General features: G+C 36.8%; 1 non-coding gene across 1 annotated transcript; it reads right to left on the bottom strand.

Moving 5' to 3' along the window:
- Window positions 1–4,785: 4,785 nt before the first annotated feature.
- On the bottom strand, window positions 4,786–4,917 carry LOC116897553. Its single transcript, XR_004387566.1, has one exon. It is a non-coding gene; the product is annotated as a small nucleolar RNA SNORA17 (small nucleolar RNA).
- Window positions 4,918–23,682: the final 18,765 nt, after the last annotated feature.

Raw genomic sequence — 23,682 nt, 5'->3', positions numbered from 1 at the left:
ATTTTGTAATGGCAGAATAAAACCAGTATGTTCTTTATACAGAGAAATTGCATTTATTTAAACTTTACGTGAATGATCATAGGAAAAAACTTTTCTCAACAATTGTTGAGACCTTCTTTTTATCTCTATAATGATTTTAAATTAAATTATTATATTTTCAGGAGAAAATGCAGTAAAGGATAATTTATGGTGATGTGTATGCTTTTGAACTGTACTACTTAACATCATGCACTATGGTCCAACAACTTAAACTGAAGCTCGTTTCAGATGAAACCTTCCAGGCAAGCTAAAGAGAATAAGTCTCTTCTAATATTGCAGAGTACAAACCTATTAATAAATTAATATCTATGTGATTACATACTAACATTTATAAATTAGTGTCCTATAATATCTGTCTGAAATGGCAATGTGTCATTTACACAGACATAGTCTAGCTATGTGGCCCCAGCTTGCCTAAATTCTCTATACAGACAAATACGGCCATAGACTCACAGAATTCTATTTACTACTCCTACCAAGTACCTAAAGTAAAGGTGAAAGCATAGAAAAGCTTTTTCTGTATTGTTCATCAGATGAGCACGAAGATACTCCAAAACATGGACTATTGCTATCTGTGTTTGAAGGTATGCATCCTTTTTCTGCCAGTATAGAATACCTTGGACAGAAGATGTGTGTGAATCAACCTGGAACTTTCCTGGGACCCTTCTTTCTTAGGAAAAAAATATCAAAGTATCAGATTGAGATATGCAAGTTGCCATGGGAAAACAGCAATCCTCGCTGTGATATCTAGGAACTGAAAAATATGCAAAAAATGAGAAGCTATTCTAAAAGGTACAATTGAAGTGTTTATATCCTGGCAGTAACAAAAAGTAATTACTTGAACTTTGGACCTACAAAATGGAAAGGAATTCATGATTGGCAGTTTTGTTAATTTCCTATGGCAGGTTATGCCCCAGAATTAAAGTATAACCTATTCCTGCCTCTTTCCTAACTGATATTATTTCTTACTGCATCCAAAACTTATCTTGATACTTGCAGATGGCTGTAGTTTTGCTCCTCATTGAAGAAGCTTTATTATTTTAACAGCCAATGGAGATCATTACAGAACAGTTCAGCCATTGAAAGTGTGAAGAACCAATGTCTGTAGGATGACTTATCCCCAACTAATAAATATGTGCCTGAAGCCCTAATCCCAAGGTTCAAAGCAGAAATGCAGGTAGAAAGATGTTAACCAGAGGACAAAGACATCTGCTGTAAGATAGTCTCATCTTAAAGCACATATAAGAACATAAAAGGTGAGGAAAGTGGAAAGAAAAAAAGAGGAGAGAGTGATTCTGAGAAGAGTTAAGGTAAATATGAGCAAAATACACCATATGATATTTTAAAGGACTTATCATTAAATAATATCACATATCTATATATATCTCAGTGGTTTGCTAATTATTCTTGGAGAAAAACAAAATTCCATTACATCAGGTCCCATAAACATATATGTAGAAAACTAAAAGGATAAATAAAATTCATTACTTCATCTTCCTGAAAATAATAATTATGTACTATCCTACATAGTCTTAGCAAGACTTCTAAAAAGAAAAACACTTAGATTGCTTGCAATTGCATATCAATGTCCTCTGTAGTTCTTCACAAACTCACATCTACAAGGGCAAAGAATCAGCTTTCATCTGTCAGAGTTGCTAATGATATACATTAAACACTAGACTTCATACTAGGTAATTTCTTGTTAAAGAAAAATTCACTGGGCTTTGTCCTGAGTGACCATCCTGGTCATATATGTCTGATGTCAGGCCTGAACTCACAAGGTGATATTGATCCCATATACTACAACCTTTAAGCCAATATTTGATACCTTTTTATGCTAATAAGCTGTATTCAATGAGCAATTGCCTTTGATTGCTTGGTGGTTCTTACCATATGGACATCCTTTATAACAGATATCAGATATCCTTCATATCAGATATTTACTTTGGGATTCATAACAGTAGCAAACTTACAGTTGTGAAATTGCAACAACATAATTTTATGATTGGAGGTATTCCCAAGCTAACGAACTCTATCAAAGGGTCTCAGCATTAACAAGATTGAGATGCAGTGCCTTAGTGATCATTCTAATGTGTACCTTATGATCTTCAGTTATTCATGCTTGTAATCCAGTGGAAACCAGTTTAGGCATACTGAACACAGCACAATTTCTGTAGAAATGCAGTAGAGGAGCCAACCCGTGGACAATGGAGGCCTGTTAGCTTCGGGAAATCGTCCTTCCTTGGGGATTGAGGATGGACAAGTGAATGGTATTCCCTGCACATGAAGTATATCTATTACTAGATGAAGCAACAACTTCCCTCAAGGATCACTGTACAACACCCAGACTCTCTTCTGTATCCCGGCTCTTTCCAGTTATCACCCTTACATATTACTTAAGATCATTCCACAGAAAAAATACTATTTTCCTATGTGCATGGATAAGCCTACCCTTACCCAGAACTTTACAAAGTCCTGTAGATCTGTCATTTGAAAAGAGGATGAAGTAATACACATAGAGCAGCTGCCACAGGATCTGTACACATTAGCAGGCGGGTGCACATGAGTGTGCTCATTTTTCTTTTATTTAAGCAGATATTTAGAAGTACAGTTTTTTTCAATTTTTAATTGGTTCTTTGTGAACTTCACATCATGCACAGCCAGCACACTCATATCTCCCTCCCTTCATACCTGCCTTCCACACTTGCAATTGCCCAATATCAGAGAGAAAAAGTCTTGTGGCAGCTGTATTGTGTCAGTGTATCCCACAGTATTCCCTTTTAACTATGTCTTTGCTTGCAAATGTTTATTGCAATGATGCCATTTGTCTGGTATGAGGCCTCTGGCTTCTTCTACTCTTTCAATACTGGTCCTTACTAGAACTCCTCAGATATCACGTTATTTCCCCTTGCCTTGGAGATCCTGTAATTTTGGATCTGTAGGATCAGACCCTTCATTCATTCCAGCAGTTCAGTGATGGACTAGATGATGGTAGAAGAACTAAATCTGGGTCTGAATGGAACCAAAGATGATCAGCTCTCCAGATCTCACACTCTTGGGTCTATCTCACCAGTAACCACCCAATACTGGGGCCACCTGTATCCTGTTGCCTAGGCAAGGTGCAAGTCCTGCTTTCCTCAGTGTTGCAGCCAGTGAAGGACATGACCAGTTCTCCCACACATAATCTTGGGAACCAACTTCCCACAGATGGTGAAGGACAAGGGAGGTAAATTGGGTGTCTGTCTCTCATCTATACCACTGCCCAGCAGACAAGAGACAGGGCTAGTTCTTTCTGAAAGGTACAGGGAATGCTCCTGAGAGCTATGGCATGTTGAGGGCAGGACTAGCTTTTCTCCTCTCATGACCTCAGTACCATCTCTCCTACCTGCCCAAGCTGACACGTGGCAAAGATGGAGGACATTGCTACATGGCAGACAAGAAGCAATGACAGCTCTGTCATGCTCTCACCCTCCTGCCTGCTCCCCAACACTACCACCATCTTGGTCATTTCTACTGTACTGTCTCAACGAGGTCCAAAGTCTACTCTCCCAAGTGCTGGAGCATGTAAGGGGCAGGGTCAGCTATTCTGCTCTCATGACTACATCCAATCCAACTCTAACCTAGAGGACAAAAGAGAGGAATAGAAATTTTTCCCTGCCAATGCCACCAAATGGCAGTGAGGAGGCAGAACTGGCTCTCCCACACTCACCCCTTTCAGTCAAGTTCACCATAACCCCCACATCTAGGGCCAGATCTATTTTGCTTAGCAGTTGAGGTGCATAGCCAGCAACTGGCAAAGGACAGGAACATCTCTCCTGTTCTAATGACTCCAGGACCAGGTCTCCTGTCTATTGCAGGTGGTGAAGGGTGAGGATAGTATCTCTCCCTTGATCATGCCACCACAGGGAGTTGAGTGGAAAATCAGCTCTCCAACACATGAATTGTTTGATCTAGCTAACTCAGAACTCCAGCAATGTGCTCACCCAAGGGCTACTGTCATTGGCTATGGGTGGAGTCAGCTTTTGGGCCTTCATGTCTGAAGGGCAAATACTCCCATGATGCCCAGGTGAGTGTTGGGTGAGTTCTGCACAGCCCTCAGACATCAACATGTTTCCAGTGGCTAGGGAGTCTGCCTTGACTTTGTTGGTAATAGACACCTGCAGAGTCACAGACCCATACATGGTCCCCTCTGTCAGCACAGACAAAGACCCAACCATTGTCCTGGTAGTATCACCAGCTATTCATAGCAGGCTTTTCCTCACTACCACCAGAGTCTCTAGTTTTGCCTCTTTGTGTTGTTCCCAAATCCATTTTTTCTCTTTCTCTTCCATTTCTCCACCTCCTATTAGTGCCAGGGATCTCTGCGTGTCTGGGTTCCTTTCAGGAGAAGTAATCTCAGGACTGCTATGCTCCCCTCATGCATTATGGTGCCACCAGGCTGGGCTAATACCAAGTATGACCTGATCTAACCCCAGTCTCCACAGGCTTGGGGACCACAAGAGTGGTGTCGATCTCAGGCTAGCTCCATGTCTATGCCTGGAAGCACCAGTCTGGTCATTTGTCTTGGGCTTAGTGCTGCCTAAAGCCTGTGACTCCAGGCAGGGTTCTTCTAGTCTCCAGCTTGCCTTCTGTCCTGGGAGCCTATCTAGGCCTACCTGGACTAGAGTGTTGATCATCTCAGGATAATTCCTTGTCCAAGCCCTCTTTTGCCACACTGATGGTGCATCAGGTTCATGTTTTTCAGGGAATGTTAGGCCATTGATCATTCGGATGTCCCTAGGTCAGAACACTGAGCATGGTCATAGCATCTCTCCTCTCTGCCACCTATTGACACACATGTGACACAGCAGCGACACCTGCAGTGCCTGAAAGGCCAGGAGAAAGGAGTACAACTTTTGCTACCACAAAGAAGTCAAATTTTATTTCAATATTGAATTTAAACAAATATAGGTAGATTCTGTAATAAAACTACTACAACCACTTTCTTACTTTACCATTACATATTACCATGCAGATGGATAGAATAACTGCATATCAGGTACATATGGACTCATTTTTCTCAGGGCAGAGGTTAACGATATTGCTTATTCCAAGTGGACTTCCTTATCCCCAGTCTATTGTTGTACATGTCTCTTTGGATGACCTTTGGTATGTGTATGTGTCTGTACTCATTAGCCTTAAGATTTCTCTTTAACTCTTTTCACGGAATGCAATGGTTTTGTAGATCTCTACTTGCTATTAAATACAAGAAATGGAAGGGCAGAGAAATTTGGCTTCAACTTTGTGATTGTTTGTGGAATGTGATGATTATGATTCTCCTGATAACATGGAGTGATATGTGTCATGAAATAAATTTGTTTTTTACTCGAGTACAAGTAGGATGTTCATTGGGTCACACCACTATTGTTTCATTGCATGTATTATATATTCCAGATACTTTTACAAAGAGTATAAAATTGATAAGGACTGTATTTTCAGAAGTTATGATTTCAAACTTTATGTTTCTTTCTTTTTTTTTATTTTGTTGCTCAGTTCTTTGGCAAATCTGCACTGTGTTAAAAATTCAGAAACAAAACAAAACCTCCATAAAATAAAATCTTTCTCATTATTTAAAGTATAAACTTGTGGATTAGAGGTCTTCAGTACTGCATTTGAACACGGAAACAAAATCTCTTAAAGACGTAAAACATTTTCCCTCTACAAAACTAACCATGCCTTGAGGCGTTTCTATAATAAAACTGAGAGCAATCAGCCAGGAATGGAGATTGTGCCTGGAGAACACATAATCAGTATAATCAAATTATTATCCTGTCAAGAAAGAAATGTGTCCTTACAAAACCCAGCATCTAGGAATACCCAGCGGGCTTCTAGTGACTGTTCAACTTAATGTTAGTACTGAATGACAGTCTCAGATTTGTACATATGAAGGGAACAATTTGAAGAAGGGACTTGACAACAGAACACATTCATTATTGAGTAGTGAGAAAGAAAGAGACACTCTATGGCGTAACAAGTGCAGGACAGATGAGGAGAAAAATAGCTGAACCTCAGCCTGGATTTCAATGGAAGAAACTAACACTGCTTTCCAACAGTCACAGCTACCATGTCTGGAGATTAATTAATCACTACTCTTTCCACATCTAAATCAATGTGGATTTGATCATATGCTTCTACTTAAAAGTCAGCCCATGTAAGTTCTTAGGGTATGAGACTATGAACCTTTATTTAGTACCTACCCCGATGACAATAATTTGGAAATACATGTTGACATTTAATGATTATAAACCATGGGCTTGAGAGATGGCTTGATGTTCAAGAGCATTTGCTGCTCTTACAGAAGAAGTGAGGTGGTGCCCAGCAACCAATTGATGGAGCTCAACCCCAGTTTCAGAGTATCTGGTTCCCTCACCTAGCCTCATCAGGCACCAGGCATGAATATGATGTACATACATAATTGCAGGAGGAACATATATACATTGAATAGATGAATAAATAATTATGTACAAATTATTATAAAACGTGTGAGCCTTGATGTCATGAGGAAAACATTGTTTAACTTCCTGTTACATGGCATATGTTTTAAAATAAAAATTGGATTTATTTGGGAGAAATCTGTTATTTTACCTCAGAATCATGGTTTAATGAAATCAGCATCATTAATTTTTTTTTCTGTACTCACTATAGCAATGAATTGGAATTGCTGAAATTGTCAATCAGTGAAAAATTAAATGTATGTACACACATATAACATATATAGTATTTGGCAGCTCTAAAACAGAATTTAAAACTTGGCAGAAAACTGGGTGGCCTTACAATGTGTCCTATTAAGTGAGGTCAAACAATCTCAAAAGAAAAAACTTGCATGTTCTTACTAATATGTAGAACTTGGTTATAAGTATATATACATCTGAAGCAAAAGAACATGTGGGCACATTAAAACATGAGTAAAGATAGAGGAGAAAAATATCAGAAGAGATTGGGAGTGGCTGAGTAAAGGTAATGAATATGTGCTGTGATAGAAAATATAAAGCTAATTTGATTTCTAATTCTAATTCTCTCATGTTGTTTTGTGTGTGTTTTGTGGTAGATACATAAAACTATTCAATATTACAAATATAAAAGTTCATGTATAATTTCAAATAGCTATTGTAAGTGTACAAAATTTTATTGACTTGTATACACATTGGGTTTGGCTTTTATGTTTGATGATTTTACTATTTACAAAGTTTTATTTTAACAATAAATATCCTAAAACTAAACAAGAAAAGAGGAAGTTTACAGATGTGTTTGAGATAATTTTATATCCAGTCACTTTGATGAAGTTGTTTATCTGGTTTCAGAGTTTTCTGGCAAAATTTTTGGGGTCACTTAGGTATACTATATTATCATATACAAATGGTGATATTTTGACTTCTTACTTTTCGATATATATTCATTTAATATTCTTTTCCTTTCTCTATTAAAAGGACAAAGAGGCTGCGAAAAAAAAAAAAAAAGAGAAACGACACCCTTCACAATAGTCACAATTATATAAAATACCTTGGTGTGACTAAACAAGGAAGTAAAAGATCTGTATGACAAAAACTTCAAATCTCTGAAGAAAGAAATCGAAGAAGATCTCAGAAGATAGAAAGACCTCCTATGCTCATGGACTGGCAGGATTAGTATAATAAAAATGGTTGTCTTGCCAAAAGCAATCTGCAGATTCAATGCAATCCCCATCAAAATTCCAACTCAATTCTTCATAAAATTAAAAGGAGCAATTGCAAATTCATTTGGATTAACAAAAAAATGAGGATGGCAAAAAATATTCTCAGCAATAAAAGAACTTCTAGGGGAATCACTATACCTGACTTGTAGCTGTATTATAGAGCAATAGTGATAAAAACTATATGGTATTGGTACAGAGACAAGCAGATAAATCAATGGAGTAGAATTGAAGATCTAAAAATGAACCCACACATCAATGGTCACTTGTTCTTTGACAAAGGAGCTAAAACCATCTGGTGGAAAAGACAGCATTTTTAACAAAGAGTGCTGGTTCAACTGGAGGTCAGCATGTAAAAGAATACAAATCAATCCATTCTTATCTCCTTGTACAAAGCTCAAGGCCAAACAGTTAAAGGACTTCCACATAAAACCAGATAAACTCAAACTAATAGAAGAGAAAGTGAGGAAGAGTCTTGAACACATGGGCACTGGGGAAAATTTCCGGAACAAAACCCCAATGACTTAGGTTCTAAGATGAAGAATTGACAAATGGGACCTCATAAAACTGCAAAGCTTCTGTCATTAGGAGAAAAATGCAACCAACAGATTGGGAAAAGATTTTTTTCCAATACTACATCCAGTAGAGAACTAATCCAAAATATACAAAGAACTAAAGAAATTAGACTCCAGAGAGCCAAATAACCCTATTAAAAATGAGATACAGAGCTAAAAGAAGAATTCTCAGCTGAGGAATATCAAATGGCTGAGAGGCATCCAAATAAGTGTTCAACATCCTTATTCAAAAGGGAAATGCAAGTCAAAACAATACCGAGATTCTATCTTACACCAGTCAGAACGGCTAAGATCAAAAACTCAGGTGATCACAGATGCTGGCGAGGATGTGGAAAAAGAGGAACACTCCTCCATTGTTGGTGGGATTGGAGACTGGTACAACCACTCTGGAAATCAGTCCGTTGGTTCCTCAGAAAACTGTACATTGCCCTACCTTAAGACCCAGCTATACCTCTCCTGAGAATATACCCAAAAGATTCTCCAACATACAACATGGACAAATGCTCCACTATGTTCATAGCAACCTTATTTATAATAGCCAGAAGCTGGAAAGAACCCAGATGCCCTTCAACAGAGGAATGGATACAGAAAATGTGGTATATCTACACAAAGGAGTACTAGTCAGCTACTAAAATCAATGACTTCATGAAATTCATAGGCAAATGGTTTGAATTATCCTGAGTGTGGTAAACTAATCACAAAAGCAAAAAAAAAAAAAAAGAAAAAGAAAAAAAAGAAAAAACCAACCCCCCCACACACACCCACACACACTCACAGATAAGTATATATTAGCCCCAAAGCTCAAATTACCCAAGATAAATCCAAAGACCACATCAAGCACAAGAAGAAGGACAACCAAAGTGAGTATGCTTCAGTCTCTCTTAAAAAGGGGGAACAAAAATATTTATAGGAAGGTATATGATTGCAAAGTTTGGAGGAGAGACTGTAGGAATGGCCATTTAGAACCTCCCCCAACTGGGTATACAGCCCATATATATATAGCCACCGGAATTAGATACTATTGATGAAGCCAAGTAATGCATGCTGCGAGGAGCCTGATGATGCTGTCTCCTGAGAGTCTCAGCCAGACCATGACAAATACAGAGACGAAAGCTGGCAGCAAGCTGAGAACTGAGAACGGGGTCCCAGTTGGATGAATTCGAGAAAGGGTCAAAGGAGTTGAAGGGGCTTGCAACCCCATAAGAACTTGAATACATTGTTGGTGGGGTTGCAGACTGGTACAACCATTCTGGAAATCAGTCTGGAGGTTCCTCAGAAAATTGGACATTGAACTGCCTGAGGATCCAGCTATACCTCTCTGGGCATATACCAAAAGATGCCCCAACATATAAAAAGACACGTGCTCCACTATGTTCATCGCAGCCTTATTTATAATAGCCAGAAGCTGGAAAGAACCCAGATGCCCTTCAACAGAGGAATGGATACAGAAAATGTGGTACATCTACACAATGGAATATTACTCAGCTATCAAAAACAACGAGATTACGAAATGTGTAGGCAAATGGTAGGAACTGGAAAATATCATCCTGAGTGAGCTAACCCAATCACTGAAAGACATACATGGTATGCACTAATTGATAAGTGGCTATTAGCCCAAATGCTTGAATTACCCTAGATGCCTAGAACAAATGAAACTCAAGACGGATGATCAAAATGTGAATGCTTCACTCCTTCTTTAAAAGGGGAACAAGAATAACCTTGGCAGGGAAGAGAGAGGCAAAGATTAAAACAGAGACTGAAGGAACACCCATTCAGAGCCTGCCCCACATGTGGCCCATACACATAGAGCCACCCAATTAGACAAGATGGATGAAGCGAAGAAGTGCAGAACAGGAGCCGGATGTAGATAGCTCCTGAGAGACACAGCCAGAATACAGCAAATACAGAGGCGAATGCCAGCAGCAAACCTCTGAACTGAGAATAGGACCCCCGTTGAAGGAATCAGAGAAAGAACTGGAAGAGCTTGAAGGGGCTCGAGACCCCATATGTACAGCAATGCCAAGCAACCAGAGCTTCCAGGGACTAAGCCACTACCTAAAGACTATGCATGGACTGACCCTGGACTCTGACCTCATAGGTAGCAATGAATATCCTAGTAAGAGCACCAGTGGAAGGGGAAGCCCTGGGTCCTGCTAAGACTGAACCCCCAGTGAACTAGACTGTCGGGGGGAGGGCGGCAATGGGGGGGGGGGGGAGGGAAACACGGAAAAAGGGGGGGGGGGAAGGGGATGTTTGCCCGGAAACCAGGAAAGGGAATAACACTCGAAATGTATATAAGAAATATTCAAGTTAATAAAAAAAAAGAAAAAAGAAAAAAAAAAAAAAAAAAAAAAAAAAAAAAAAAACAAAAAAAAATTTAAAAAAAAAAAAAAAAGAATTTGAATACAACCAACCAGAGTTCCTGGAGACTAAAACCAAAGACTACAGAGGGACAGAACCATAGCTCCAGCTGCATATGTAGTCTAGGATGGCCTTGTTGGTCTCTAATGGGAGGAAAGTCTTTGGTCCTGCCAAGGCTGGACCCCCGCCCAGTGCAGGGGAATGTTGTAGGTGGGTGGGAAATGAATACTCTCATAGAAGAAGGGGAGGGGGATGGAATAGGGGGCTTATGGCTTCGAAACCAGGATAAAGGGAATATCATTTGAAATGTAAATAAAAATATTCAAAAAAATACCAACCAAGCAGAGATCCCAGGTACTAAAACACTACCCAAAGACTATACATGGACTGATCCATGGCTCCAGCTGCTTATGTAGCAGAGGATGATCCTGTTGGGCATCAATGGGATAAGAAGTCCCCTGGTCCTGCCAAGGCTGGAACCCCCAGTGCAGGGTAATATCAGGGGTGAATATAAGAAGGGGGTGGATGGGGAGGAAAAACACCCTCATAAAAGAAGGGGAGGGAGATGGGAGAGAGGGCTTATGCCCAGGAAACCGGGAAAGGGAAAAACACTTGAAATGCAAATAAAAATATCTAATAATAATAATAATAGTAATAATAATAATAATAATAAAGTACATATTCTTTTTGTAGAATTAATAATTCTTTTGTAGCACCTAGGAACAAAGGACACTTTGGTATGACTATGCGTTGTTATTCAACCTTTCTTAACTCTAGTTATTTATGTTGTTTGTGATAATTCATACAAAAAATTCTGTCCATGTCTGTTCTTGTGAAACACAAGGCGATGGTACAGAACTATGTAGATACCCATAAGAAATTTATAATTCTATTCTCTCTGGAATGTAAAACTAATTTTCAAGTTATGAATTTAACTTTATAATTGTTGCTTCTATAAATATATTCTATACATAATGGCCAATCTTAGAGCATAGAGTAACATTTTAGTTATATCTACTATAAAGCCTGATTTGATAAAACTAAAAAGTAGTGATGGGGAAAGTAAGTGTGAGATAGGTAAAAGATTGAAAGTCAATGGTCACATTGAAATGGAGTCATTAATGGCTTACATGTCACTTCGTACCTGATCATCCTCAAAGTCAACGTTTGAAACTTTTCAATGCTAAAATTAAAAAGGGTGCATTCTCATGATAGTGTTTAATTATATATTTTCTATGTTGATTTTATATTAAAATAAATATATAATACACACAAAGATAATGGAAAATTCTGTTTAACATATTTTCCTCTATCATATTTTTGATATTTATTTTAAAATATCTACAAGGTCTTCTTAACTGTGATATATTTGTGGGAGAGACACTTGAATTTAGAATATTTTTCAGCATAATGCAACTAAATGAAAAGTTGCTGTAGGTTACATTTAATAAACATATATTATTATTGTAATTTTATTATTACTCATGATACAGTAAACATAGTGATAGGCACATCTACTCACAAGTATCTTTTCTGAGAGTTTATCTTTGGTCAGATGATCATGACCTTTATTTCTAAAAGAATATCAGAAAGGACTTTTTTAAAAAATACATATCTTGAACTTTTCCATGTTAAATAGGTTCAGAGATTATGGTAGTTCTGTGCATTTGAAGCAGCATTTATTACTCATTCCATTTGATGTTAATCCTTTTACACTTTGGTATCAATTTTATTTATTTGAATTCTCATTATAATTCACTGACTTACAGAGGACAAATGCTTAACACATAACTATTGAAAGGTCAATAAAGGGCTTCATATTTTCACATATGAGTGTTTAGTGAACTCTCTAATGAGGTACAAGTTAATTTTAAAAAGGTCTAGAAAAGAAGTGAAACGCTTAATTTTTTTTGAAACACTTAATTTCATTTTCACCTTTGCACTTTATATAACTAGGGAATCTAAATTTTCCATAAAATGTTGATTTTCCTCTACAGAAGAAAAGGTTTTTTTGTGTTAATTATAGAAACATATATAAAGCAAGATGTTTTCTTTGTAAAACAGAACTAAGTTAAATGCAACTATACTTTTTCAAAATTTCAAATAATATAATTTCTTCATTTCAGTTAATATGCTTTTACTAATTAGACATCATATTGTTACGTTTTTAAATATCTTGAATCAACTATTCAGTTACTTTCAGTAAAACTAATTCAATAACTTAAAATTTTCCATGGATACTTGATTAAAATTTTTTTGAAAAGAACGAAATTTTACCATTTTCTTTTCTTGCATATAAACCTTATACTTTAGAAATGCTGGTAAATTTTATCAAATGCTATCTCTCATGCTATGTTTATTTTGCTTCTGTAAACATAGCAAAACAGGAATGGTGGTTCCTATAATTATTCCTTTCCATCATGATGATCCAACTACTATAGGAACTGCTTTTCCTTTTAGATTGGCTATAACCACTGAGTTCTTCATGAGTATACTTCTCTGAAATGGAAAAATATTACCTTTTTCTAGTATGTATAAAAGTCTGCTAAACTTCTTGGCTCTGATTTTTCCATTTACAGGTATCATGCAGAAGACTTTTGAGCTTTTGATCTGGGCAAGCACAGGAGAGAACAGAAGACTTACCTTTGAACAAGTACAGGACTCGGAACTCCTATCACTTCCAAATAAGCTTTGATTAAAAAATAAACTAAAATTGTACTGTTTGTCAAGTATACCTTCTAGTATTCCTCCAACTCAGAAATACATTACAGCTTTGAAATAGAGTCCTATCATCTTATTCTGAGATCTTAAATCTTTGTTGATATAATCATCTCTTGCAGTCATTTAGAAGGTAGATAAGGCTGACTGACACTGAAGACCAGAAGACTCACCCACAGGGTCAACTTGATGCAAACACTATTTGTGTTGCCTTTATAAGAGTCTCTAGCTAGTGATTTTTTTCTCAATAACTATCTACAGATGTTTAACTAGAGATCAAAAATTTTGGAGCCCTTTGCTATTGTTTACAGAAGCAAATTATTGTGAAGTACTTTAAGAGAAAGGAAATTTCTGAAATTTCAAAACGAAGTATTACAATGTGTCAATAAAGCAAAGTGGATTGTCTAAAATAGTTTAAAAAAATAAAAATAAGTATCTTAGGAGCTGGTGAGATGGCTGAGGCGTTAAAAGCACTGGCTGCTCTTTCAAAGGACCTTGGTCTAATTCCAAGAGCTCAGATGGTAACTCAAAAGAACCTGTAGCTGTTGTACCAGGGAATTCAATGACCTTACCTTCTCTGAATAAACACACATCCTGTAAAATATAAATGCACATTTTTAAAGAATGTCATATATACACGTATATGTCTCTCTCTATATATATATGTATATATATATATGTGTGTGTATATGTATGTGTATATATATATATATATATATTTAATTATATTGATCGAGAATACCTCAATAGTCCAGATTTGTCAGATAAACAAGGGAGGACATAAGGACAACATATAAGGACACAAAAGGAGTGGAATTAGTCTCTGTGAAAGGACTAGGTGTCATTATTGCCATATGGAACTTTAAAAAATAAGTGGGGGGTTGGGGATTTAGCTCAGTGGTAGAGCACTTGCCTAGCAAGTGCAAGGCCCTGGGTTCGGTCCCTAGCTCCGAAAAAAAAGAAGAAGAAAGAAAAAAGAAAAGAAAAAAAATTAAAATAAGTGGAATTTATTGGCTTCTGCCACCCCCTGTCCTACCCTTATCTACCCATAGACCATGGACCTTTATCATCATCTCTATCACCCAACACCATAAACAGACTGCTCACCGACTCTTTCAGGGTCTGTCTTGGTGATAAATGAGGTCCTTGCCAAGCATTATGAAAATTACTACATGCAACAGTTGGAGATCAGAACAAAAATCACCATCAATCTTCAGAGTCATGGAACCCAGTCCAGGATATACATCAAAAAGTATTCCTGCACCTTTGCTGAAAAGATGGGGACTTTTCAGAAGAGAGGAGAGAAAGATGGCAAGAGGAGGCAGATCAAGTAGTTTGCTATAAACTTTGTCTCCTACTTAGAAGCTATCCGCATAGTATCTTACCCTCATGGCTGCCCAAAAGTGAACTGAGCAAGAATGAAACCAGTGACCATGCCAAACTGGATGAGAAAAGGTTATAAGGCCTCAACCCTACACAAGGAACTACAGATAACTGGAGTAATAAAGCTTGGAGTAGGGGAGGTGGCCCTCAGAGGGGAAGTATATACCAATTGGTTGTTCAGTACAAATGTTCAGCCCTGAAAAAAAATACAATAACGCACAGATGCAGCATGTTATATTTACAAATATTTATATATGTATAAGTACAAATATACAGACAATAATGAAAAGAGGGGTCATGAATTTGGAGAAGAGCAGGAGAGGTATATGGAAGACCTTACGGGAGGCAAAGGAGGGGAAATATTGTCATTAAATTAATATCTCAAATATAAGCAATAGATTCAAACAGAAGCCAATTTATGTTTGAAGAAATATTCTAAACAAAGAAACAATGGTTCTAAATATAGAATGTGTTGAAATTTTTGTGCCTGTAGTCAACGTTAGCTTTCTAATGCTTGGCTATATAGATAATGCAAGGGCTGGCTTTCAGAAGGTTTTAGGGAGAAAAAGTCCATGATGAATAAATGTAAGTTTCTCAGACACTTTGTAATGAAAATTAGACTAGAGTTAAAGGAAAGATTGAAATGGCCAAGTCTGGCAATCTGAAGATGAGCAGCAGGTATTTCAATATCTAAATGACCAAATAAGAGGAGGCATAGGGTTCTGGGATAGCAACACCAGCAACATCAGCAACATCAGGCCAATTGCCCCACGTTTTGGAAACCTTAAAGCAGTGGTTTCCAACTGGGAGATCATATATCATATATTCTACATATCAGATACTTCCATTATGATTTATAAGAGTATCAATATTACAGGTAAGACTTACCATCAAAATAATTTTGGGGTTGTGGGTGACCGCAATATCAGGAAGTCTATTAAAGGGTCTCAGCATAAGTAAGTTTGAGAACCACTGCCTGAAAGGAACATATATAAGCCAGTATTGTCATTTTTATGTTTTCTTTCTTCTAATGGGGCCATTTTTTCCAACTAGACAGTAAGGATGGCTTCTAATGAGAATACTTTTCCATCTATTTCAGAAAAGAGATGCCATAACATCCCATAGAAAAGGTGTGAGTTACGGACCAATGTAGCTTCTTGGTAGTTGCAGAAATACAGACAGTTCATTATGATTATGAGCAGTAGTGATACCTACAAGAGGAGAGGGTGATAGTGCTGACCAAGTGGCTCACTGGCATCTGACAGGCAAGGTCAATAGTTAGCATATGCATAGTCAGAGTTGAACATAGAAGGGAGCTTCAGCATCCTGTAAATCGGTAGACAGCATATGAGCAACTCCTTGATACTCACTGTTAAGTCCTTGATGTATGAGAGAAAAAAAATGTATGCTCTCCCTTGGCTCAACATTTGATGCTCGGTTAACTATTTCTACAGAAATGACTCCAGTCTCTCTCCCATTGTTACCATAGACCTATAAAATCCCTAGACAAGGTATTTCAAAAGCTTTTTCTTTTCTTGGAAATCCTTTTTATCTGTTGTTTCTCTCAATTTTCATTAATTTCTCACTCTTTCTTTAAAGTGTAAATGGCCTCTGCATATTCACAAAAGACCATGGCTTTAATATCCACTGGTGTGAAACAATGAACTTAAAGAAAATGACTATAGGTGATCTTTAGAGACAGAACTTTGTGCATATTACCCTCTATCTTTGAGTCCTGAACAACTAGGCTTTGAAAGGTACTACCCATTCTAAGAAAATTTCTGCTTCAAGAATCTAAGTTATAAATTAGTTAATTCATTATTTTCTTCAGAAGAGCTAGCTACATAAGAAACAGGCAATGAAACCATCACCTTTAACATTCTTTATGCTTTAGACATATAGAACATATGCATTTCTTCTCATCGTGTCATATCAATGTTACATGTTCAAGAGTATATGTAAATATAGGCATGAATGTTGAAGTCAAAGACATTTACTCTGTGCCTACCCCGCCTTTGACTTTGGATCTATGAGTGTTTCCATGGGATTTCCTTTTTAATCTTCATCATTTTTCTTTACTTATGAGATTGAAATTAGAAATCCTGGATCTTATCTTGTGAATTGGACACCATTTGATCTACTTACATGTAAGAAAGCATAGGGAGAATAAATAACTCTGAGCTCTAAGAAAAGTGGCAAGAGTTACAGAAAGGCACATAGGAGATGTAACTGGTCTGTATTCAGTAGACTTGAGTAAGTGATATACAGGTTAGGAGTTTTCAACTTCTAAGATCTGAAAGATTATCTCCGTAATACATAATACATAACTGTATATGGATATGACACTATCATGAACTATATGTGCTACCATTCTGATAGGATGTTGGTTGAGTCAATAAATTTATGCATAAAGAATGAACCTGAGGATTTAATCTCTAGAACGAAAACAATCTGGAAGTGTTTTCATTTTTTATCACTGTCTTGTCTCGTGTGGTATGAGCATATGTACAATGCATATATGGGTATGTGTGAGTATGAAACAACATACACCATAATACACACTGATATATGTAGAAGTCAGAGGACAGCCTTAGGCATAAGTCATTGCCAGCCAACTTGTTTGAGAAGGACCAATATTTAATCACCAGAATCCAGTTTTATGTGGGTTTTGATGTTTAAATGTTGGTACCAATTCTTCCATAGCTAGTGCTTTACCAGCATAGTCGTCTCCCACAATCTTGAATGCCGATAGTACTATAATGGAATATGCTTCAGGATGCCAGATAGATGTATGTTTTAACTTAGCAGTTCTTATCTAGAAATAGATGCTAAAGAACAAACTGAGCAAGCATTTAATGGTGTTTATGAAAATAAATGGCGTGAATTAAAGCAGAAGTACCTTAATGTTTTATAAGTGCACATACAGGAACACAGGGCAGCCATTTAAAGGGCTGCATGGTTTTAGATTGCTTTTCTGTAGCTGGCTTTGTATGAAACACTTAGATCCAGAATAATGAAAATGATAGAGAAAAACATGGCATTAGTTTCTGCTTAAATGGATAAGAGAAACGTAATACAAATGACTCGCAGTGCCTTCCTGCTCCATCCCTTACAGCATGCTAGACAATTTATTTCCATTCTGTCTTTTAAGTGATTCAATTGTACAAAGGGAGGGAAGAGTTCACTATACCCATGAAAAAGTCAGGACTGATAAAAAAAATTATGCATCTTAACCACAATCACCTTATTTGTAATACAAAGTAATAAAATAAATAATAGCTTTTTAGTAGACTTAATTCTAGATTACTGTTGTCTTTTTACTTAAGACTGTATTTTATGACACTAGGTAAGAATTGAACGTTCAGGTATTGGTTTCAATGCACTCAGTACTAGTAAATTTTCCAAGCTTTTAAACAAGAAGCACTCTAAGATCAAACAGCAAAAACAAAAGAAAACAAAAATTAGAGTGTTTTAGTGTTATTCAAGTTCTCCCACCTTTTGTATCTTAAAATACACATTATTTCTTCTTGAGCAACTATTGAAATATATACTTGAACATAGCATTCGATTTCCCTTTAGATCTGATGGATGGTGTGGTGGATTGGATATGAGTGGACCTCCACAGGCACATAGATGAGTGCTTAGTCTCCTGGCTGTAGCACTCATAGGAGGTGTGCTCTTGCTGGAGAAAGTGTAACACTAAGGGTGGGCTTTGAAGCTCCAAAGTTCCATCTGGGTTCAAAGTCCCTCTCTTGCTGCTGCTCGTGGATCTGGATGTTGAAATCTAAGCTCCTATGTCCACGACTGTGCTGACATGCTTCTTGCCGTGATAATAATGGATTAAACCTCTGAAACTGTAAGCAAACCTCAATTAAATGCTCTGAGAGCTGCTGTGGTCACGATATCTCTTTTACAGCAACAGAACACTGGTATAGAGATCATATTCCAGCCCATTTCCTTTAATTAAAATGAATTTGTTTAATATACCTAGTGATTTAATCTAAGAAAGATTAACCAGAAAAAAGGAAGTTTGATGAATTTAAAAAGGAGTTTCAAAGGAAAACTTTTGTTAAGTTTTACGGGAATAGCAAGGAGCAGAAGAGTCTAAAAAGTAACTGTTGACTGCTCTGAAAGCCAGATTTCACCTCAGAATAGGCTTGAAATAGGCTGACCTTAGAATTCTGATATTTGTAAGAAAAAGTGAAATGACAGGAAAATGGGACAAATATTCAAAATTATGTTTAAAAATTGCTTCTGAATCATATATAATGCTGGTTAAATTTCCTGAAATGTCTTCTTAATTATTTTAACAGAGACAAAGGAAACATAAATCGGTTTACTACAAGCCTAATGGAAAAAAAAAGCGCATATACAAAACAGCCACTGACATGTCAGGAATAATGTTTCCATTATAGTAAACAGAGGCACCGTTAGGAAAAAACAGAAATACTAAAATACTAAGCCTAAATAATAAGAAACAAAGAAGATTTAAAGGTACTTAATTCAGATATTTGATCTGTTTGATTAGTTACCTTTTAAAGACAGATATAGATTTTCTGCTCTTGGGTCTTACAATTTTGAAGTTTTCCACCACAGCTTCTTTTTAGGGTTTCACTTTATGTCCTTCCTATGTTTATCCCCAAAACGAATTGATAGCTTTTAAAAGAGGGAGCAAATTGTTTTCTTGAAAATGTATTTCTCAGCAGGATCACCGAAAGAATACAATTCATGTTACACTGAGACCTCACAGATTGCTTTTGAGAAGCATTGAATGACTAGGAGTGTGTTCATATACAAGGGATCGCAAAAATATGTTTTTACAATGTAGCATGAGCCAATATCCATACTGTCATGTGAATATGACCATACATATCCTCATTTTTAGATTGAAGTGCTCTCTCTCTCCCCCTCTCTCTCTCTCTCTCTCTCTCTCTCTCTCTCTCTCTCTCTCTCTCTCTCTCTCTCTCTCTCTCTCCCCTCTCTTCTTTCTTTCATCTTCCAAGTATACCCATTAACTACATAATCAAACACAATTAGGTGGGAACAAGAAATGAAACAGCTCTGAAGTTGCACCTTGGAGTCTTGGATGTGTTCGACACTAAAGTATATTAAATTAGATTTTATTTAAATTAGGCTTCTGAACAACAAATACAATCCACACATGCTGAGGTGAATGCAAATTGGGTACTTTAAAACAAGAAGAAGCATTTTTAGAAGCCTTAAAATGAAGAGTAATTATACTCATTTAGATTACCATCAAATCTATAGGCTTCAAATTTCAAGCGAATTAAGCATTAAAGAAGGATGGATTTATCTGACAGTTTTTGAAGAGCTCCTCTGATTTGCAATATTTTTGGTTGATATGCATGTATACAAGACCAACTACTTTGAAAATGAAGTGCAGGGAATAATGTCAAGAGATCAATTTGGTGCAATCACTGTTCTGGACTTAGCACTGCGCAATGAGCTACAGTAAATTACTGAAGTGCCTCATTTTGAAGGGCACATTAAATCGCATTTAATTATATCTGCTCAAAACATGAAGGGATTTTAATGCAAAACCCCAAATATCTAAAATTAGATTGAAGAATATGTTAGAAACATTTGCACGCTCACAGAGAACTGCAAAACACTTGGTGTTGATAAAGATGCCATTTATTCTCAAAAAGTATATCCAGGGGGGTTAGTGGCTTATCTATTGCTAATCTTACTCTGAGCTCCTATTGACTCTCTTTGCTCTAATTGTTGACATCTCAAACAATTTCTATTTACTCTTGCTTAGCATGATGCCTATAGCCCTGCAGGGAGCCCCTTTGAATTCACACACTTAATTACTTCCATCTCTCTAGGGAAGTGTTAACTCTGGCAGAAGGAAAGGGGAAAGAGTTTATTAAATGGTGCCATAAAATAGACAGTGATATTGAAAGAGGCTGTGTATGAAAGAAGTCAGAAGAGTAGTCTTTGGAAAAATATTCTGAAGGGGAAGGTAGCATGTCCCCTTAATGCTTTATTTTCATACCAGGTGAAGGCTATTTAAATATACAAACACCATGTCATTTTATGTTTTATCTAGTATTGATTAAAGGTCAATGCATAAGGTATAAACTTTTTTAAAATGGTGAGGCCAATTACAAATGGATCTAATATGTGTAAAAGATGACATCAGATGCCCTTATTATATTAGTTTGGTTTGGATCTAATAGTCATACTCAAATGTAATCTGGTTCTGCCCATCTTCTCCAAATCCCTTTTATTCTTCTGTCATCTACTCTAATGAATGTCACGTTTCTGGCGTGCTTATGCTCTGCTGTATTAAGGTCGTAATAGATTTCACCCTGGTAAACAGAAGTAAGTGATATGGAAACAAAGAATCCTCTAGATGGTCTTCATGGGTGATTCCCTTTCATTATTTCTGCATGATCAACAGTCGTTCATGCACATCTGCACTGGCCTTACAGTAACAATTTCTTCACCATTGAGGAAAACATTTCACATGCAAATGCATCATCTCCCTAATGCTTTCTATTTTTTTTTTGTTCATTTTGAAACTCTACTTCACAATTTCTTTGACAAAAAATACTCTGAATATAGGGATATTCTATTATTTTATTTTTTATTGCTCTCAATTTATTATGCCTATAAATGTTCAATTATATGTGTACTAGGAGTCATTTTCCACTGAATGCAATATTAATATTTTATTAATTTAATGCATTAATAGAAATATGTGTTTTGATTTCTCAAGACCATCTAAACATTAATGCAAGAAACAAAAGGTCAAAGACTATCTCTGCTGAGTAAACTACAGACAGGACAAGATGAAATTCTACATCAACATCCTCCCAATAAACCTTAACATTATTAGAAAAACTTATTTAAAACAATTACATGGTTTTGCCACTGTATTATTACATTTGGAGCATTATATCAAATTGGCTGTCTCAAGGAATAAAAATAAGATTGACAACTATGTCTGGAAGCTCTACTTCCTATGAACATGATCGCAGAGGCACCTTCAAGACACAGAAAAACAAACAAACAAACAAACAAAAAACAACAACAAACCATTGATACCTTAAAACTAAATCACAGGTGTACAGGTCCCAGCACAGTGACTACCAATTGATGACATCTACAGGATTTCATGTCTTTATCAGCATTTGTGGTTTTGCTAGTACGCTAGTACTCATAGGTTTGTTTCATTTCAAAGGATGAAGAAGAAAATGAATTGTATTCTTTCTTATCTAGTACTGCGTGTTCAAAGCTGTTTCATCTTTCAAAGGCGTATAAATGTAGTAATTATAATGAAAAAGGAAGTCTGAGTTGGTGGAGACAGCACAATTGCATTTATTATGCAGTATAGATTTGGATTGGGTCATTTTGAGTCACTCAGAATTCTCAACGGTTAAAAGATGACACTCTGTATTCAGTGCCCTGTCTTAACTATAAAACTGTATTTTTATATTAACTATGATTTAAAATTACATATAAGCCAGAAACCAAAAAAAAAATAGAGAAAGTTGAATATTCTGTTCATAGTGTCAAATATATATTCTAGTTGAGCTGTATCTTTCATGCAAATGTGGATCTCAACTTATAAATTCATAAGCATAGACTTGGTTTTGCTGAAGAGAAATGTTTATTTTTATAAGTATTAAACTAACACCATTGCTCCATGTTATGCTACATTATTACATTATACACTATAGATGCTACTATTCATGGCATCTTTGTTTAAATTTCATTTGACTTTTTAAAACATGACTTAAGGAACAAATTTGCTTCTTGTGTTTTATGGACCATAAAGTGTTTATTTCTTTTCAAGGTGTGCTTCTTTTTATGTGTGGTAAAGCATGGGTTGTCAGCTGAATATGTCGAAATGTATAATCTTTAAACCTTTTATGGAGAATTCCGCAAATAGCACATCTTTTCCTATATATTTTCATCTGACAGTCAATGGGAAACTGAAATTACCGCTACCATTGGAACCTATGTTCTGCTACAAATCTGAAAATAAATTCTTTGTCAAGGTTGTAAGCTTGAGATCATCTTGTGTTGTAAAAAATGTTAACAGAATTATTCCCCCTCGTGTTTTGACAATTCTGACAGTTGAACTGTTTAGGTCACTTAAGCCCTGTTAATTCAAAGGGATGAAAAGAACGGAAGAAGATCTAACAAATCCTGCACAAAACCTGCCGTTTGAAAAAGAAAAGGAATCTCTGGCTTCCCTGGCATCTGGGACTTTCTAGTGGCTACCCCCAGTTCCCAGGACCCAACATTCCAACAGAAACGTTCTTAGCTGAAATACACAGCACAGAGGAGATAGAACCTGTAGATACCATCTCCCCCAACTCTCAGGACCAGATGGGGATGACCTCATCCGAAATACCAACAAAAGGGAGGCATATCCTGTAGAGACCACCGCCAGTAGAAAGGCAAGGCCCCAAGTGAAGGATGGTGTCACTCACCTATCTCAAAATTGTTAACCCAGAAATGCTCCTGTCCAAAGGAAAGACAGGGACAAAAAAATGGAACAAAGACTGAAGAAAAGTCCATCCAGAAACCGCCTCACCTAGGGATCCATCCCATCTACAAAAAACAAACCATGACACTATTGCTGATGCCAAGAAGCGTTTGCTGACAAGAGCCTGGTATGGCTATTCTCTGAGAGATCCTACCAGCACCTGACCAACACAGATGCAGATACACCCAATGATTGGACTGAGCCCAGGGACTAAGCTAAAGGAAGGACTGAAGGTGCTGAAGGGAATTACAACCCCATAGGAAGAACAATATCAAACTAACCGGAAGACCAGAGCTCCCAGAGACTAAACGTCCACCAAAGAGTATACATGGACTGATCCATGTCTCCAGATATATGTGTAGCAAAGGGTTGCT

This window comes from Rattus rattus, chromosome 3 (assembly GCF_011064425.1).
Source record: "Rattus rattus isolate New Zealand chromosome 3, Rrattus_CSIRO_v1, whole genome shotgun sequence".
Taxonomy (NCBI): domain Eukaryota; kingdom Metazoa; phylum Chordata; class Mammalia; order Rodentia; family Muridae; genus Rattus; species Rattus rattus.
The sequence above is the reverse complement of the archived record's forward strand: the minus strand, read 5'-3'. Positions and strand labels throughout refer to the sequence as shown.